The sequence below is a fragment of the Setaria viridis genome, chromosome 3 (assembly GCF_005286985.2).
Source record: "Setaria viridis chromosome 3, Setaria_viridis_v4.0, whole genome shotgun sequence".
NCBI classification, from domain to species: domain Eukaryota; kingdom Viridiplantae; phylum Streptophyta; class Magnoliopsida; order Poales; family Poaceae; genus Setaria; species Setaria viridis.
Window position 1 is genome coordinate 34,683,863 of NC_048265.2, and position 17,736 is coordinate 34,701,598.

Below are 17,736 nucleotides of genomic sequence, written 5' to 3' on the forward strand. Positions count from 1 at the left end.
TAACTCAATAGTAAATTCTACTGCTCTATCAGGCGGTAGCCCAGGCAAATCTTCTGGGAATACATCTATAAACTCGTTAACCACAGGAATAGATTCTAGAGTCACTGCTCTAGTCTTCTTGACCATCTGGTCCAAACAAGGATGAGCGGGTAATTGGAGCTCAAAAGGGTGGCCTTGGTCATTTTTCATACTAACGACCCGATTAACCATATCAATTTGAACTTTACGTTCCTTCATCCAATTTACTCCCAAAATAAGATCTATTCCTTGATCTTCCAAAATTAAAGGATAAGCTCCCACCTTATTTCCTTCTAGGTTTAAAATCACATTGCGAGCTACTTGATTCGTATTCTGTGTGGCCCCAGTAGCTTGAATAGCATACTTGACATTTAAGGTGTGTACTTCTAATTGATGTTGCATGACAAACCTTCTACTTATAAAAGTGTGTGATGCTCCCGAATCAAATAAAACCATGGCAGGATAATTGTTAACAAGGTACATACCTGCCAGGATAGGCTCTCCTTCTGGAATTTCTTCCACATTCATATAATGAGCTTGTCCTGTCTTGGTATTCACAAACTTACGACGGACAAACTTCTGTCCAGTGCCTTGGCCTGAGGTTTGAGCCCTTAAGTTTGCGTTTCCCCCAACCTTGGGAAAACGACAGTCCCGGGCGAAGTGTCCCGGCTTTCCACAGTTGAAACAAACCTGTGGATTTCCTGGAGGAGTAGGGTTACGAAACCCGAGAGGTGGTGCAATTCCAGGACGAGGAGCAGCACTGGGAGCTCTAGCATTCCAAGACTGGAAGGGCCGTTGCTGAAATGAAGGTCGATACATGGGTCGAGGAGGACCTCGATATACCACCTTCATTCTTTGTGAAGCATTCCCAAAGTTTCCAAAAGGAATATTCTTCCTCTTCAATGCTTCTTCTTTCTTTAAGGTTTCATCTAGAATTCTCATCTTTTCTTCCGTGGTAATGGCCGTACTTACCGCAGAGCTGTAGTCGGCAAAAGTGCAGGTGGATAACTTCTCCTGCATCCTTGCATTGAGTCCTCGAAGATAGCAATCTCTTTTTCTAGACTCGGTGTTGACATGTTCTGGTGCATATTGGGCTAAGTGGTCAAACTCACTGGTATACTCCAGAATACTGCGGTTTCCTTGTTGTAGTACCAAAAACTGCTCCAGTTTCATCCTCATGATACCTTCCGGCACAAACTGCGTCCTGAAGGCTTCCTTAAAATTCTCCCACGTAACCTCCCTTCCAACTTGCTGCTTGGCCAGATAGCTGGTCCACCAGGTCCCTGCGGGACCTTGAAGCTGGAGTCCTGCAAACTCGGCCTTTTGAGTGGTGGTACATTGGGGAATTACTTGAAACTTTTGTTCCATAGTCTGAAGCCATTCATTAGCTTCAAGTGGATGATCGGCCTTCAAGAATATTGGGGGACGGGTCTCCAGGAACTGGGTGTAGGACACACCCTGCTCCGGATCCCGCCGATGTCCACCATTACCAGTGTTCTGTACAATCATTTGAAGCAATCGAGCTTGTTCTGCCCCCGAGTTCATAAGGCTGGCTATAGCATCTGCCAGCGTGGGTGCTCTTGGTAAATTCTCCTCCTGACCCCCTGAACCTGAAGCTCGTGGTCCTCTGGGATCCGTCATACTGCCAAGAGTAAAGAGAATATTAATATCTGGGTGCATTTTATCAACGGTTCCCTGTACACTAATACTCCACACATCATAGCATGACCACACATAAACCACACTTATACACATATTTATTTATAGTACATGCCCTGAAGTTACTTTTTACAAAAACCACCGTACTACTCGGTCCACCATATATATCTTACATAAATATATTACAACATCTCTCGGACAAGGTTTCACTTCAACCATCGTAGGGGAAAATGCCTAGTTCCTCGGCATTCAGTCCCAGTCGAGCCATTGCTGCCTGCAGGATATCTTGGTCTACAGTCATCAATGTTTGCCCTGGAGGAGCGACGGGTGGGGCTTGGTTTACCGAGTTTTCACTTCCGGATTCCGGCCTGGGGTCGCTCGAAGTATAAGAAGTGTAGGATGCTGAGGTGCTAACTCCGGAGTTTCCCTCCATTTCTTCGGGATCCTCCTCTTCTTCTCCGTCTTCGGGCTCCTCTTCTCCCCATTGCTGCATTGGCCCATAGCCCTGTGGATCTAGCCCATCGCCATTTGCATTGGCCCATGCGAATTGTTGATTTCCTGCGGGAGCTTCACCCTGATCGTCCTCCATGTCAACGTCAAATCCCTCTAGGTTCTCATGAGCATACAGATCAATCTCAGGGACTGCAGGTGGAGCAGGATTTTCTTCCGCTTCTACCACAGGTACTAATTGGTCTGCTTCCTCTGGGTTCGGTGGCTGAGGCTCTTCTGGTGGTGGAGGCGGTGGAACATTGTCGATATTTTGTGCAGGTACCTGGGCCTGCATCTCCTCCAAAGCCAGACGAAGTGACAGGATCTCGTCCAGCTGCTGGAATCTTTCTGCTTCCAACCTATTGACATTGGATTCAGCTTCCTCCCTTGCTCTATCTGCCATGCTCCTGCTGGCCTCGATGAACCCTTGTATCACCCTGAGTTTCTCTTCATAATCGTCGATTCTTCTGGATTGCTCCCTCATTATTTTCTCCATGTCGTGCTCTCTTGCCAACGCTGCCTTTTTGTACAACTCCTTGTCATGTCGGGCACCCATCAGCTCCATCTTAGCATCTTCATTCTTCTGCCTCTGATTATAATACTCTCTGATGCAAGATTGATGTAAGTTGTACATGGCCGTCATGTAATCAGAAGCAGCAGCGACCAAGATATCGTATTCTACCCGAGAAGTGTTCTTCAAATAATTCTTCTCCTCCAGATCCCGTCATCTTGATGCTTGATAGGATAGAACCGAGCAGAGCTCGACCCTACCTCCACCTTGTGGTTTTCACATAACTCAGTAAGAGCAGTCATAGCTGCCCTTTCCATTGTGTCATTAAACTCAAAACCTGACTCCATCACCTCCTCGAGACGCCAATTGGGACGGGTGTCGTCATCTGGGATATGCACATAAACAGTGCAGTACTGTTTGTGACCTGTATCTTCCTTTCTCTAGTAATATTCTGGGAGATTGTGAAAGCCTAATTCTTGCAGTGTCTTCCAAAGCAACTGCACAAACCCCGGCTTATCCAAATAATGGCCGCGGGTCCATCCATCTTTATCAGTGTAGCCTTCTTGAAACATCCTATAAAAGAAACGAGGTCAGGTCTAACAGCACTCACCAAACCCAAAAATTTTGAAAATAGGCTTATGCAACATGATGCAACGATTCCTACGGACTCACAGACTCATATACACACTCGTAAAGAAATTGGTGGCATCGTAATCTCTCCCTAAATAACAGACTACCGAATACTAGCGACACACAGCAAGTAGTTAGCATCTGCAAAACAAGCAACCAGTTAATACTACTGCCACCTGTGACCCTTGTTTTTATTATTTTTAAAGTAGAGTCTCAGTTTTAAAAGGTAATATCTATTGATTATCCCAACCTACGGCTCTGATACCAGCTGTGGCGGAACCGTCCAACTTAAACTGGTTTAAATGTGCCTAATTGCTACCGACGCAACAATTATTCGAAACGCATTTAAACCAGTATAAATCCGGTCGTCCGTCGAGTGTCCCTAGGACTCCTCGAAAGATCCACGTTGTGTTTCATAGCCATACATCAGGATAGTATCCGCGATGGGATAATATCAACAAATATTACATTTTTACATACATATAAAAGGTACGAGTTATTACAAAACATAGATTGAAACAAACTTAACAGTGCAGTGTTAGACAGAGTTCTAAGATTTAAAACATAAACAATTTAGGAGGGGATGAGCATTTTTAAAAACTTCTTCTTAAGGGTATTGTGAGACTCATAACAATACCCTAGGGCTTCGGGGTTTCCTCCTCTGCAGACTCCTGCGGAGCTTCTGAAAGATAGCCACAAGGGATAACCCTGAGTACGGGGTACTCAGCAAGTCTTACCCGACTAACCAATATAATAGCTTTCTTTGGAAGTGTATGCTAGCTTTTTGGTGTACTTGGCTAATACAACTTTTGCCGAAAAGCTTACTACAAGTGATGCCTTAGTTTTATCTTTTATTTGGGTTAAGTTATTGCCTAACCATTCTAAATGATGAACAGAAAGTAAAAGCAACCATAGGCATTAAGTTATACATCAAACATTATCAGGAAGATATATTATTCATGAATTTATACTACGATGCTCAACAGTGATCAAGTGCATTCATAACCGAGAATTGCGGCGATCCGGATCAAATTACATCCTGCAGGAGAGTACCCTGATCACCAGCTTTATACAACTGTCCAGGTCGTACACAACGACCTTTCGATTAGCAAAATCAATGATTGGGAATAAGACTACCTGGACCCAGGGACGCACGCTCACATGGGACCCCACGTCTGGCCCGATCACCATGTGAGTTTCAGGCTACGCCCCTGCCAATCTCCAGCACGTCAAGCGCGGGTATGAAGTATTCCCGACCAGAGAGTTTACTAACCTACTGGGCTTTACTGGTCCCATACCCAGTAAGTGATCATATACTTATCACTTGATCAAAGGTTAAGATAACGAATCGGGCCTTAACCAAATTAATCTAGCAGACAGAACTGCATCTCTAGCTTCTGTCCGCTTCTCTATCTCCAAGTTATCTTTCCATATATCATATGTATGACTCAAAAGTTTTCCTTAAGGTTGGTAAACCAAGTATGTAAGCAACTAAGCAATTCTAGACTTGGGTATCTTCTAAGGTTTGAACAAGTGGCAAAGATGTCCTTAAAACAAGGCATGATCATACACAAGAATAGGTTTCAAGCAACTCCTAGACTTAGTGCATACATATAGCAAATAACCGATAATTGGACACATGAAATAATGATTCCAAAATAGATAGGTATAAATGCACCGGGGCTTGCCTTGTTCGCTTAAAAAGTTAGTATTCTCTGACGGGTTGGCTTCACAGGGGACTAATTCAAAGACTTCTTCGAGTTCCGAGGATCCTTCTGAAAATTCCAAATAATCTGCTTCTGGTGCTTTGGGATCTATAGCACAACACATGCAGGGGTTAGGAATGCAAAATTTTTGAATAAAGGACTATACAACTTTCCTTCATGATAAAGTTGCAAGCCAACAAGGGTTATACAGTTTATCATGTTAAAGTTGTAAGTCAACACACAAAAACCCAAAAAGATTAACCCACACTTTTTATTTTCTTACCTAATCCTCACTTAAGGCCTTTCTTTTATTTTTGGCAAAGGTTATAATTATTTTCTAACTTGAAAACCTAATTTCCTATGAGTTAAGAATAATTTGTGATTAAGAAAATGTTATTCCATATTTTATACATTTTATAAATATTAAGTATTTATTTAATTACCTTAAAAGGAAGGCATTAAATAAATACCCGAATTTTTATTATCTTTCTAGGGTGTAAAAATTTTAATGCATAAAGGAAAATAAAACAAGCCTAACAAAATTGGTTTCACTAATTTTGGACACTCCTAGAAATTTCTGTGATTTAAATGGTGAAAAACGGATTTACACTAATTATTCTACAAAGGAAATCTAATTTTCCCGAAAAACACCCGGAAAAACTTTTCTTACGCGGCTCCAACCTACCCTCTCTCACGCGTGCTGGGCCCCACGGCGCGGACCCACCTCTCTCCTGTTCCATATACCCGCCGCCCCTTTCTTCCCCGGACGGGCCCTGTGGGCCGATTCTTCCTCTCCTCGGTCTGCTACTGGCCCAACGGCCCTCTTCCTCTTTCTTTTCCTTCGCGGGCGCGGCCTGCCTTCCCTTCTGGGCCTCTGGCCCTTTTCCTTTCCGGTCGACCGCGTCGGCTCCTTGGGCCTCCGACACGCCGGCCCACAGACGCCTGCGCCCTCCCGGCCTTCTTCTCCCCCTCTCCTTTCTCACTGCCGCGCGGGCCCAACGCTCCAGACGCTTCTTCCTCCTCCCGCCAAAACGCGCGCGCGACAGGGGGCAGTGCGACTCGCCGGCCGGCGCCCTACCGGCGGCGGGACTAGGCCAAGACACCACCTCTACACCTTCACGCACCCGCGCGCGGCAACAGCTCCTCGGGAGATGGCCGGAGCCATTCCCTCCACGGCGGCGGGCGGCGACACCTTCGGCCGGTCGCGACTACTCACGACGACGGCACAAACTACTCGAACAACTACTACTACACCATCCTAGTACCCTAAGGACCTGCCTACGACTACTTAAGAAGGAAGGGAACCGGCGCAAGGTGGTGCTCACCATGAGCGGGAGGCGCGGCGACGGCGGATAGAAGCGGCGGCGGTTTGTGGTGTGCCGGCGAAGAAGCTGGGCAACAAGTTGCTAGGGTTGCTGGTGGGGTGTGGCGGAGGTGTGGATGGAAGGAATCGACGGGAGGTGCGGTGTGGCGGTGGAATTTTGCTCGGCGGCGGCGGCTCGGACAGAGGAAGTGGCGGCGGTAAAAAGGCAGCGGTAGAAACGGCGGCGCGGGAGCGGTAAATATACAAACAACTTACCGCGCGCATGGCTGCCACCGTGGTCTACCCATAGGCTTGCGTGGTGAGGAGGTGGCCGAGCCGTTGCGCTGGCGAGCGACCGACGACGGCGGCGGTGACACGTCTTGTTGCTCTGTCATCGCCTCCCCCCTTTTCTTTTGACGCCCAAAACTTCAGAGTTCTTCCACGGTCGATTCCAAATCCGACGGTCCCCAAGTTGCTTAAACAAAGTTGTAGATAAACTTGAATCCTCCAATTTTTATTTTAGCTCTACCCCGAGATAAACATCCAAGCACAGTGCAATTTGGATTTCTTTCTCGGCTTCAACTGAATTTTGCTGAACCTTAAGTTCAGTTCGTCAGTTAACTAACAGTGACATCGATCTCACTTGGTGAATCAATTTAGTGACCCAATTCCTCTTCTTCCAATCCAACTTCTCTCCATTTGTGTTCTATAACATCCCAGGGTTCCATTTTGCCCATGAACATGTACACCTTTTGATCTACATTGCTCTGAAATCAACTCCAAAGTCGACCAGATGCTGCTATTTTCAGACTTAGTCATTTTCAGTGTGACAGTCACCTGTGACAATGTGCTGACTTTGAGCTAAATTTCGAAATTGTTCCCTTCCATGTTCCTGGCCAACAACACCCAATTCTAGGAGCCCAAAGTCCATACTTTGATATGGTGTAGTTGTTCTGATTCACTTATTTGAAAAATTCATCAGAAATCAATTTTGAAAACAGACTCTGCTGCTGTTTTTCTGAACTTCTATTTTCGGACGGTGAACAGTAAGTGCAGTTTTCATCTTCTTTCTTCAATTCTTTTGAGTATTTAGGATCAAATCTTGTTCCAAATTTTTGATCCTTAAGTTCTAGTCACTCTTACACTTCTATTTCATATTTTTGTCGAATTTTTCTGAATTTCAAATTCAAAATTCAAATTTCGGCCAAATTTGATCCGAATTTGATTTTTGGCCAATTTCTTTTTCTTTTTTTCTTGACTTGCTTCCAACTTTTCAAAGTCACTTTTAATGACTGAAATGGCAGCTGTCACATCTACCGACTCTTGGGCTGAGTAGGAGTACTCGAGCCATGACTATACGTATCCGAACCCATAGGGTCACACACTTAAGGGGCTGGAAGCCCAATTAGGATATGATCCGAGTTGGATCAGGTTTAGAACTACTAATGGGCCTCAGACCCAGAGTCCCATCAGGAACCTCTATAAATAGAGGGGTGGGGCGCCCTAGGGTTTCATCCCTTTTGGCCAAAACACATCTGCCGTGCCTCCCACGCCCTCGCCCTGTTGCAATTCGCAGACCTACCAGTCCGGCTTGTGATGCTTCCTCCCTGCACGTGTGGATATCTTGGAGGTGTTGCATCTACAGCACTTGGACGAGCCGCCGACGAGCCAAGATGAGCCGACGACGAGCCACGGCACGAGGACGATCTTGCTGCACGTGGATGAGCTGCTGAGGAGCTGCTCAACGTCGACGTGATCGACTACGTGTTCGACTATGCTGATCGACTTCGCTGCCCCGACGTGATTCTACATCTTCCGCACCAGTGCGTCGAGTGGTAATCCCGTGATCCATATACGGCAGTTTTCCTGGTTTACGCGGTAGAATTTTTTTTTGCGCTAGCGTAGCCTACCTCGTATCCCTACAGTGGTATTAGAGCCGTAGCTGTTTAGTTATGGATTCGGGATGTCTGCATATGGAGATATGTGAGTTTTTAGATTGATCTATGGCCTGTTTTCGTGTTCTTGCTGCAATGGTCGTGTAACGACATACTCCTACCGGTCGGATTTCCACCATCAGAGTTAAGTGATACACATAATGCCAGTTGCAGCAAGCGAAGATCAATGTGATTGGTCGAATCGAAATCTAGGTTCATACGCCAGGCGCATGAGATGTGCAATAGTAGATTGGATCTACTACTGGGTTGGCATTTTGCCGTATGCGTGTGCTTCAGTAAAACAGCCGTAACTTTTTGGTACGATCTCGGATCGAGGCAAATTTTGTATGAAAATTGATCTACAGAAAAAGTTACATATAAAATTCAACGGCTTTGCCGTTTTCGGTGAAATTAGATTTCCCAAATTCAACTTGGAAGATGGAGTTACGGGCCTCTGAAGTTTGGAATGTTAGAACGCCTAACTCTATTTTGCAGGATGTATGGATCTTGTGATCAGTATGACCCCTTTGTGTATGTGATGCATGTGTGTAACTCATTCGTGACCTGCGTGTTGCGCGTACGGCAACACGGCTGGAGCCATATGTGTTGTCACTTTAATGTATTTAATGGTCTGCGTACCAATCTGTGATGATCCAAGCAACTATGTAATCTTCATTACTAGCTATTAGGTGCAATAGGATGTTCTAGTTCTTGGAGGACTCATCACCAGGAGGATGGCGCACATGGAACATGGAGATGGAGATCACTATGGTGAACAGGTTTTGTGGAGATGGAGATCACCATAAGAAAACGGGCCATACTGTGTCACAACTGTGTGCATGTTATTCTTTATGTTTTACTTCCTGCATGATGTGATGTTAGAAGTAGAATGATCCCTCACAAAGTTTAAGTTAGTATGCCCTCCCAACTAAAACTTGCACCATCCCATGTCTTGCACAATTGGTGGTGGGTCTATGAAATTAGGGTACCACTAGTTTTCCTTGACTAGACGGGTTTGTGTCGGACACTTACACGTATAAGGGTTGGTTTGCTTAACAAGGTTATCTTAACGGTTAAGGACCTTGGGGCATAAAGGTTGGGCGCCGAGACATGGAGATGTCACCCAACAATAGAAGTCATATGTGATATGATTAGCAAGAAGTTGCTTACCGATCTACCTTGTTTGCTAGCGGTGATGCTAAAGCTCACTAGTAGACTTGTTAGTTGTGGATCCTGAATCACTAAGTATCAATAGAGGGATATTGATTTTAGTGGGAGTACATTCTGTTAAATAGTTTAATGTGATTTGCTTTATCATAGATACGTTTGTCTTAGTATATTTTGCATTACTTTTGTTGTAGATTAAATGGCACCTAGCAGCACCACACCCTTTGCTTTGCGTTCGGTCCTTGAGAAGGACAAGTTGAATGGAACAAACTACTCGGATTGGATCCGTAACCTGAGAATTGTTCTCAGGGCTGAGAAAAAGGAAGATGTTCTAGACAACCCATTACTAGAAGAACTTGTTGATGATGCACCTGCTGCTGTTAAGAATGCTTACAAGAAAGCATGTGATGCTAACCTCGAAGTAAGCTGCCTTATGCTTGCTTGCATGGAACCCGAGCTGCAGATGCAGTTCGAAACAAACCATGAGGCGCACGATATGATCGTGGCGCTTAGAGACATGTTCCAAACACAGGCCAGGACTGAAAGGTTCAATGTGTCTAAGGCCTTTGTGGAGAGCAGGCTAGCGGAAGGCGTAGCAGTAGGACCACACGTAATCAAGATGGTTGGTTACACTCAACGGTTGGAGAAGCTGGGCTTCCCACTGGGCCAAGAGTTGGCCACTGATTTCATTCTTTTGTCTCTTCCGTCTAGTTATGAGAACTTCATCTTGAACTACCATATGCATGGGACGGAGAAGGGTCTGAATGAATTGTGTGGTATGCTTAAAACAGCAGAGGGTAACATTAAGAAAAGTGCTAGTAGCAGCCATGTGATGGCCATACAGAACAAGCCTAGCTTTAAGAAAAAGAGCAATTCTTGGAAGAAGAAGGGCAAGGCTGCCAAGCCAAACCCAGCGCCCAAGGTTAAAGCTGGACCTGGACCTACTCCAGACAAAGAGTGCTTTTATTGTCACGAACTTGGTCACTGGAAGAGAAATTGCAAGCAGTACCTAGCTTCGTTGAAGAATGGTGGAAGTAAGAGTACTTCCACCTCAGGTACGCTTGTTGTTAATGTTATAGACAACATATTTCTCGCTGATACAATTATTAATTCTTGGGTATTTGATACAGGATCGGTTGCTCATATTTGCAATTCGATGCAGGGAATGATAAGAAGTAGAAGCGTTGAAAAGGGAGAAGTTGATTTCCGCATGGGCAATAATGCAAGAGTTGCTGCGTTGACGGTCGGGACGATGCAACTCCACCTCCCGTCAGGATTTATTATGGAATTGAATAATTGTTATTTTGTTCGTAGTTTAAGTCGAAACATTATGTCTACTTCATGTTTGATGAAGGATGGTTATTCATTTGCGAGTGAAAACAATAGTTATGTGATCTCTAAGAATGATATATTTATGGCTTTTGCACCCATTGTGAATGGATTGTTTGTTTTAAATCTTGATGGTTCACCTGTCTGTAACATAAATGCTAAAAGGCCTCGGCCTAATGATTTGAGTACTACCTACATGTGGCATTGTCGTTTGGGTCATATAAGTGAGAAACGCATGAAGAAGCTCCATACTGATGGACTTTTAACTTCGTTTGATTTTGAATCATACGAGACATGTGAGGCTTGCTTACTAGGCAAGATGACCAAGGCACCTTTCATAGGTTTTCCTGAGAGAGCATTAGACTTGTTGGAACTTGTACATACCGATGTATGCGGACCAATGAGCACGACAGCCAGAGGAGGGTACCAATACTTCATAACTTTTACTGATGATTTTAGTAGATATGGATATGTCTACTTAATGAGGCATAAGTCTAAAACCTTTGAAAAGTTCAATGTATGCGGACCAATGAGCACGACAGCCAGAGGAGGGTACCAATACTTCATAACTTTTACTGATGATTTTAGTAGATATGGATATATCTACTTAATGAGGCATAAATTTGAAACCTTTGAAAAGTTCAAGGAATTTCAGAATGAAGTTGAAAATCAGCGTGGCAAGAAAATTAAGGCCTTGTGATCCGATCGTGGAGGCGAGTATTTGAGCCACGAATTTAGCAATCATTTGAAGAGTTGCAGAATTGTTCCACAACTTACGCCGCCTGGAACACCTCAGAGAAATGGTGTATCCGAGCGACGTAATCAAACTTTGTTAGACATGGTTCGATCAATGATGAGCCAGTCGGACCTACCATTATCATTTTGGGGATATGCTCTAGAAACAGCAGCTTTCACACTAAATAGGGTACCATCTAAATCCGTAGTTAAGACACCATATGAGATGTGGACTGGAAAGACTCCTAGTTTGTCTTTTCTAAAGATTTGGGGATGTGAAGTGTTTGTCAAGCAACTTCAGTCAGACAAGATCACACCCAAGTCGGATAAGTGCATTTTCGTGGGATATCCAAAGGAAAATTTAGGATATTATTTCTACAATCGGTCAGAGGGCAAAGTGTTTGTCGTTCGGAACGGGGTTTTCATAGAGAAAGAGTTTTTCACAAAGGAGAAAAGAGTGGAAAGACAGTGCATCTTGAAGAAGTTTGAGATGATCCAATCGGGCAAGAATCTACGAGTGATGCTAACGTAGCAGAACAAGTTGAGATACCCATGGCAAGAGAAGCATCGCCACAACCACGAAGGTCGGCAAGGCTCCGCGAAATGCGGGAAATATTATTGTTGGACAATGATGAGCCTGCGACGTATGCAGAAGCAATGATGGACCCAGACTCCGAAAAATGCCAGAGTGCCATGCAATCTGAAATAGAGTCCATGGGAGGCAATCAAGTTTGGAACTTGGTTGACCCGCCTAATGGTGTTAAAGCCATAGAGTGCAAGTGAATCTATAAGAAGAAAAAGGATTTGGATGGAAATGTTCACATCTATAAAGCACGACTTGTCGCAAAAGGTTTTCAACAAGTTCAAGGAGTCGACTACGATGAAACCTTCTAGCCCATAGTGATGCTTAAGTCCATTCGGATTATTCTTGCTATAGTTGCATATTGCGATTATGAGATATGGTAGATGGATGTCAAGACAGCTTTTCTGAATGGAAACCTAATTGAGGACGTGTATATGATACAGCCCGAGGGTTTTGTTGATCCGAAAAATATTGGTAAAGTATGCAAGCTTCAGAGATCCATTTATGGATTGAAGCAAGAATCTAGGAGTTGGAACATGTGTTTTGATGAAGTGGTCAAAGGGTTTGGCTTCACCAAGAATGCAGAAGAGTCTTGTGTTTACAAGAAGGTTAGTGGGAGCTCTGTAGTATTTCTAATCTTATATGTGGATGACATATTGCTGATTGGAAATAACATTCGTATGCTTGAGTCCGTAAAGACTTCTCGGAAAAATAGTTTTTCGATGAAGGACTTAGGGGAAGTGGCATACATTCTGGGCATTAAGATCTATAGAGATAGATCGAGAAGGTTTATAGGATTAAGCCAAGATACTTACATTGATAAAGTGTTGAAGCGGTTCAGTATAGAAGAGGCGAAGAAAGGGTTCTTGCCTATGTCACATGGCATACATCTCAGCAAGACTCAGTGTCCTTTGACTACTGATGAGCAGGATCACATGAGTAGAGTGCCATATGCCTCGGCTATTGGATCTATCATGTATGCAATGATAAGTACTCGCCCAGATGTTTCGTATTCGCTAAGTATGACAAGCAGACACCAATTTGATCCGGGTGAGAGTCACTGGACAGCGATGAAAAACATTCTTAAGTACTTAAGAAGGACTAAAGATATGTTCCTCGTCTTTGGAGGTGAGGAGGAGCTCATTGTAACAGGTTACACCGATGCTAGTTTCCAAACCGATAGAGATGATTCAAAGTCACAATCAGGATTTGTGTTCACGCTAAATGGTGGTGCTGTTAGTTGGAAGAGTTCCAAGCAGGAGACGGTGGCCGATTCTACGACCAAAGCCGAGTAAATCGCGGCTTCGGAAGTCGCGAAGGAGGCTGTTTGGATAAGGAATTTCTTATTGAGCTTGGTGTGTTCTCAAATGCGTCCAGCCCATTGAATCTCTACTGTGATAACAATAGGGCAATTGCGCAAGGCAAGGAGCCAAGGAATCACCAGAAGAACAAACATGTTATGTGGCGATTTCATCTCATTAGAGACTTCGTTAATCGGGGTGAGATCAAGATATGCAAAATCCAGATGGATTTGAATATTTCTGATCGGTTGACAAAGCCTCTCCCGCAGTCTAAGCATGATGCGCACATAAAAGCTATGGATATTAGATATATTCTAGATTGACTCTAGTGCAAGTTGGAGATTGCTGGAGGTATGCCCTAGAGGCAATCATATAGATGATGATATCTGATTGTATCCATGATTTGTATATTATGTTCATTGAATATCCATTAAAGGCTACTTGAATTGATCTACAATTATGTGAATTGTATGTGGAACTCTTTACTTGTATAGTTATTCTAAAAGTTGTCCCTAGTCGGAGTTCATGTGTGGACACATATGAATATTAGACTAATACATGTATTAGTTGATGACTACGTTTCACAAGTCATGGACATGGAGATGTCAAACTAATAATGTAGGCATATGTAGAGACATGTGCTAGGACTGACCCAACACGAGAAGTAGTTCTCTGTTTACACAACATGTACGCTTTGTCCTTAGACCTGAGATTGTCGTATGTACTCAAGATGTGGATCGTCTTACTTAGGGGCTATCAAACGCTACACCGTAACAGGGTAGTTAAAAAGGTAGCTTTCGGGTTTGTCAAGAAACATGCTGTGAGGCATGGTCAAATCAAGATGGGATTTGGCCCTCTCTAATTGAGAGTGATATCTCTGGGCCCCTCTACTGATCGGATCCGAAAATGCATGGCCATGCTACGTACGGTTAAGAGTTAACTTACAAAGGGATTCCGAATCACAGGATCGAGAAAGAGCGGTCAGCTTGGAGCTAGACCAAATATCATGAGGCAAAGGGAATAGCATGTACGTGACGTTGTGACGGTTCGTCTGATATGATCTTCGTGTACGTATAGGAGTTGGCACGTCTTGCTAGAGGCCACTACCGACTATTGGGCTGAGTAGGAGTACTCAGGCCATGACTATACGTATCCGAACCCATAGGGTCACACACTTAAGGGGCTGGAAGCCCAATTTGGATATGATCCGAGTTGGATCTGGTTTAGAAGTACTAATGGGCCTCAGACCCAGAGGCCCGTTAGGAACCTCTATGAATAGATGGGTGGGGCACCCTAGGGTTTCATCCCTTTTGGCCAAAACACATCTGCCGCGCCTCCCACGCCCTTATCCTGTTGCAATTCACGAACCTAGTAGTCCGGCTTGCGACGCTTCCTCCCTGTATGTGTGGATACCTTGGAGGTGTTGCATCTGCAGCACTTGGATGAGCCGCCGACGAGCCACAACGAGCTGACGACGAGCCACGGCACGAGGACGATCTTGCTGCATGTGGACGAGCTGCTGAGGAGCTACTCGACGTCGACATGATCGACTACGTGTTCGACTATGCTGATCGACTTCGCTGCCCCGACGCGATTCTACATCTTCTGCACCAGTGCATCGAGTGGTAATCCCGTGATCCATATACGGCAGTTTTCCTTGTTTACGCGGTAGAAAATTTTTATTTTGCGCTAGCGTAGCCTACCTCGTATCCCTACAATTTTAGCAAAAATGGTGAATACAAAAGTTGTGAGGAATTTCATAGACCAATTGCTCATAGAAATTTCAGCATCACTGGACTTTTCCAACTCAAGTTATGAGTAAAATTTCACCGCCCAGCCTGCTGAAAAACAGCCAGGACAGAGATACCTAAATGAAATTTTCAACCTTGTTAACCCTTGTTTTGGCCTCTGAGTAAATTGCCAAAGTTGTAGTGCACAAAGTTTCCTACTCAGTGACCAAAGATGAGAAGTTATGGACATTTGAGTTAGGAGATTTGAATTTTCTCCTAAGCAACAACCTTCTGCCCGCAATGATTTGACTGCATGATGAACTTTAACATTCCGCACATGATTTACCTTGTTCATCTTCTTATGGGCAAGCTTCAAAATCATGTGACTAATGGGAGATGTTCACTTCTACAGATGGTGCATGGAACTCACCAGAATTCCTCGGGATTTGCACGAAGCGGTAGCAAGCAGAGGCAGACACCACCCCCCCACCTTCAATGGAGGCCATCCTCACTGCCCAGACGGAGCTGCTTCGCCATATTGTTCAGGGCCTGCAGCAGCAGCAACCGCCACACGGTGGGAGAGCTCACCAACTCCGCGTGGCTAGCTTTGAGGATTTCCTTAGCAGTCAGCCCCCTCTGTTTCACAAGATGGAGGAGCCGCTCGACATTGACTCCTAGATCCGCATGATCGAGTCCAAGCTCACGCTCCTTACCTCACCTTGCCTCGATGAGAACAAGGCGAAGTTCACAGCCTAGCAGCTGTGAGGATCGGCATGGCTATGGTGGGATCACTACCATGCCATGCTTCCCGCCGACCACATGGTTACGTGGGCAGAATTCAAGACCGCCTTCAAGAGGCATCATATTCCTGAAGGTCTTCTTGAAAGGAAGCTGAACGAATTCCTCACGCTCACCCAGGGCAACCGTAATGTGCTCCAGTACGCACGAACCTTCAATGACTTGTGCCAATACGCGGGTAATCACACTGATACTGACGAGAAGAAGCAGGACAGATTTCGTAGGGGCCTTAGTTCAAGCTTAAAGAAAGGCTGAACCTGGTGAAGGTGGACACTTTCCACGAGCTGGTTAGTCTAGCTATTTCTCAGGAGGATTGCATCATAGCCCTCAAGGCTGAGAAGAAGAGAAAAGCACTGATGCCTTCTCCCAGTGCCCCAGCACCAAAGTTCTAAATGATTCCCCCGAAAGCTCCACGGAGGACTCCGCAGCAGGGCCGATGGGTGATCTGGTGACCACAGTAGCAGGAAGCTCCTCGCTTCCCCGATTTTCAGCAGCAAGGCCTAAGGCCAAATGCTCCGCTGCCACTCCGTCCTGGCAGTGGAAATCACTGTTTCACTTATGAGAGCCCAAACCACTTCGCCAAAGATTGTCCGCAGAACATGGCCCAAAGTCAGGGATCAAGCTCAAATCAGAATAAAGGCAAGAGGACAAAGGTTCAGGTCAGGCAGGGAATACTGAACTTCACCACTTTCGCGGACCTTCTAGAGGGTGCACTAGTCATGATGGGCACTTTTTCTGTCCACAACCAGTCTGCCCTTATATTATTTGATTCTGGTGCATCACATAGCTTTAGCAGGACAAAGTTTAGTGGTAAATGTGATTTGGGTTTCTGTCACACCGAAGGGGCTTACATGTGGTGGTAAAATTGCTTCCCACCAAATAACACGTGGAGTACCCATCAAGTTAGGTAGAAAAGTTTTCAAAACCACCCCTATTATCTTGGGTTTGGAGGGCATCGATATAATTCTGGGAATCGATTGGATGACTTGGCACAAAGTCATGTTAGATATTGCAGCACGGCTCATCCAAATAAACTCACCTACCCTCGGACCCTCAACACTGCACTTGCCAGCCCGATAGTGCGTAAATTCTTGTGCCTTCCCAGCCATTGAGTCCCGGATGGAGGATATTCCCGTGGTGTATGAGTATCCCGATGTGTTTCCACATGACTTGCTAGACATGCCCCCAAACAGAGATATTGAGTTTGCCATAGAGCTGTAGCCAGGCACAGCACTGATATCCAAGAGGCCATACCGGATGCCACCTACAGAGCTGGCAGAATTAAAGACCCAGTTGCATGAACTATTAGAGAAAGGTTTCATTCGCTCAAGCACGTCACCTTGGGGCTGCCCAGCTCTGTTTGTGAAGAAGAAGGATGATAGTCTATGAATGTGCATGGAGTACCAACCCGCCAATGCGGTAACTATCAAAAACAAGTACCCTTTACCTCATATTGTTGTTCTCTTTGATTAGCTAGCTGGAGCTAGAATGTTTTCCAAGATTGATCTCTGCTCTGGTTATCATCAGATCAAGATCTGGCCATGCGACATTCCTAAGACCGCTTTCTCAATACGGTATGGATTGTATGAGTACTTGGTCATGTCCTTCGGGCTTACAAATGCTCCAGCCTATGTCATGTATCTCATGAATTCAGTTTTCATGCCCGAGCTTGACAAGTTTATCATGGTTTTTGTTGACGACATTCTCGTATATTCCATTAATGAAGAGGAACATGTTGAGCACCTCCGCATTGTTCTTCAATGATTGCGAGATCATCATCTATATGCCAAGTTCTCCAAGTGCGAATTTTGGGCTGATAGTGTAAAATTTTTGGGGCATACTA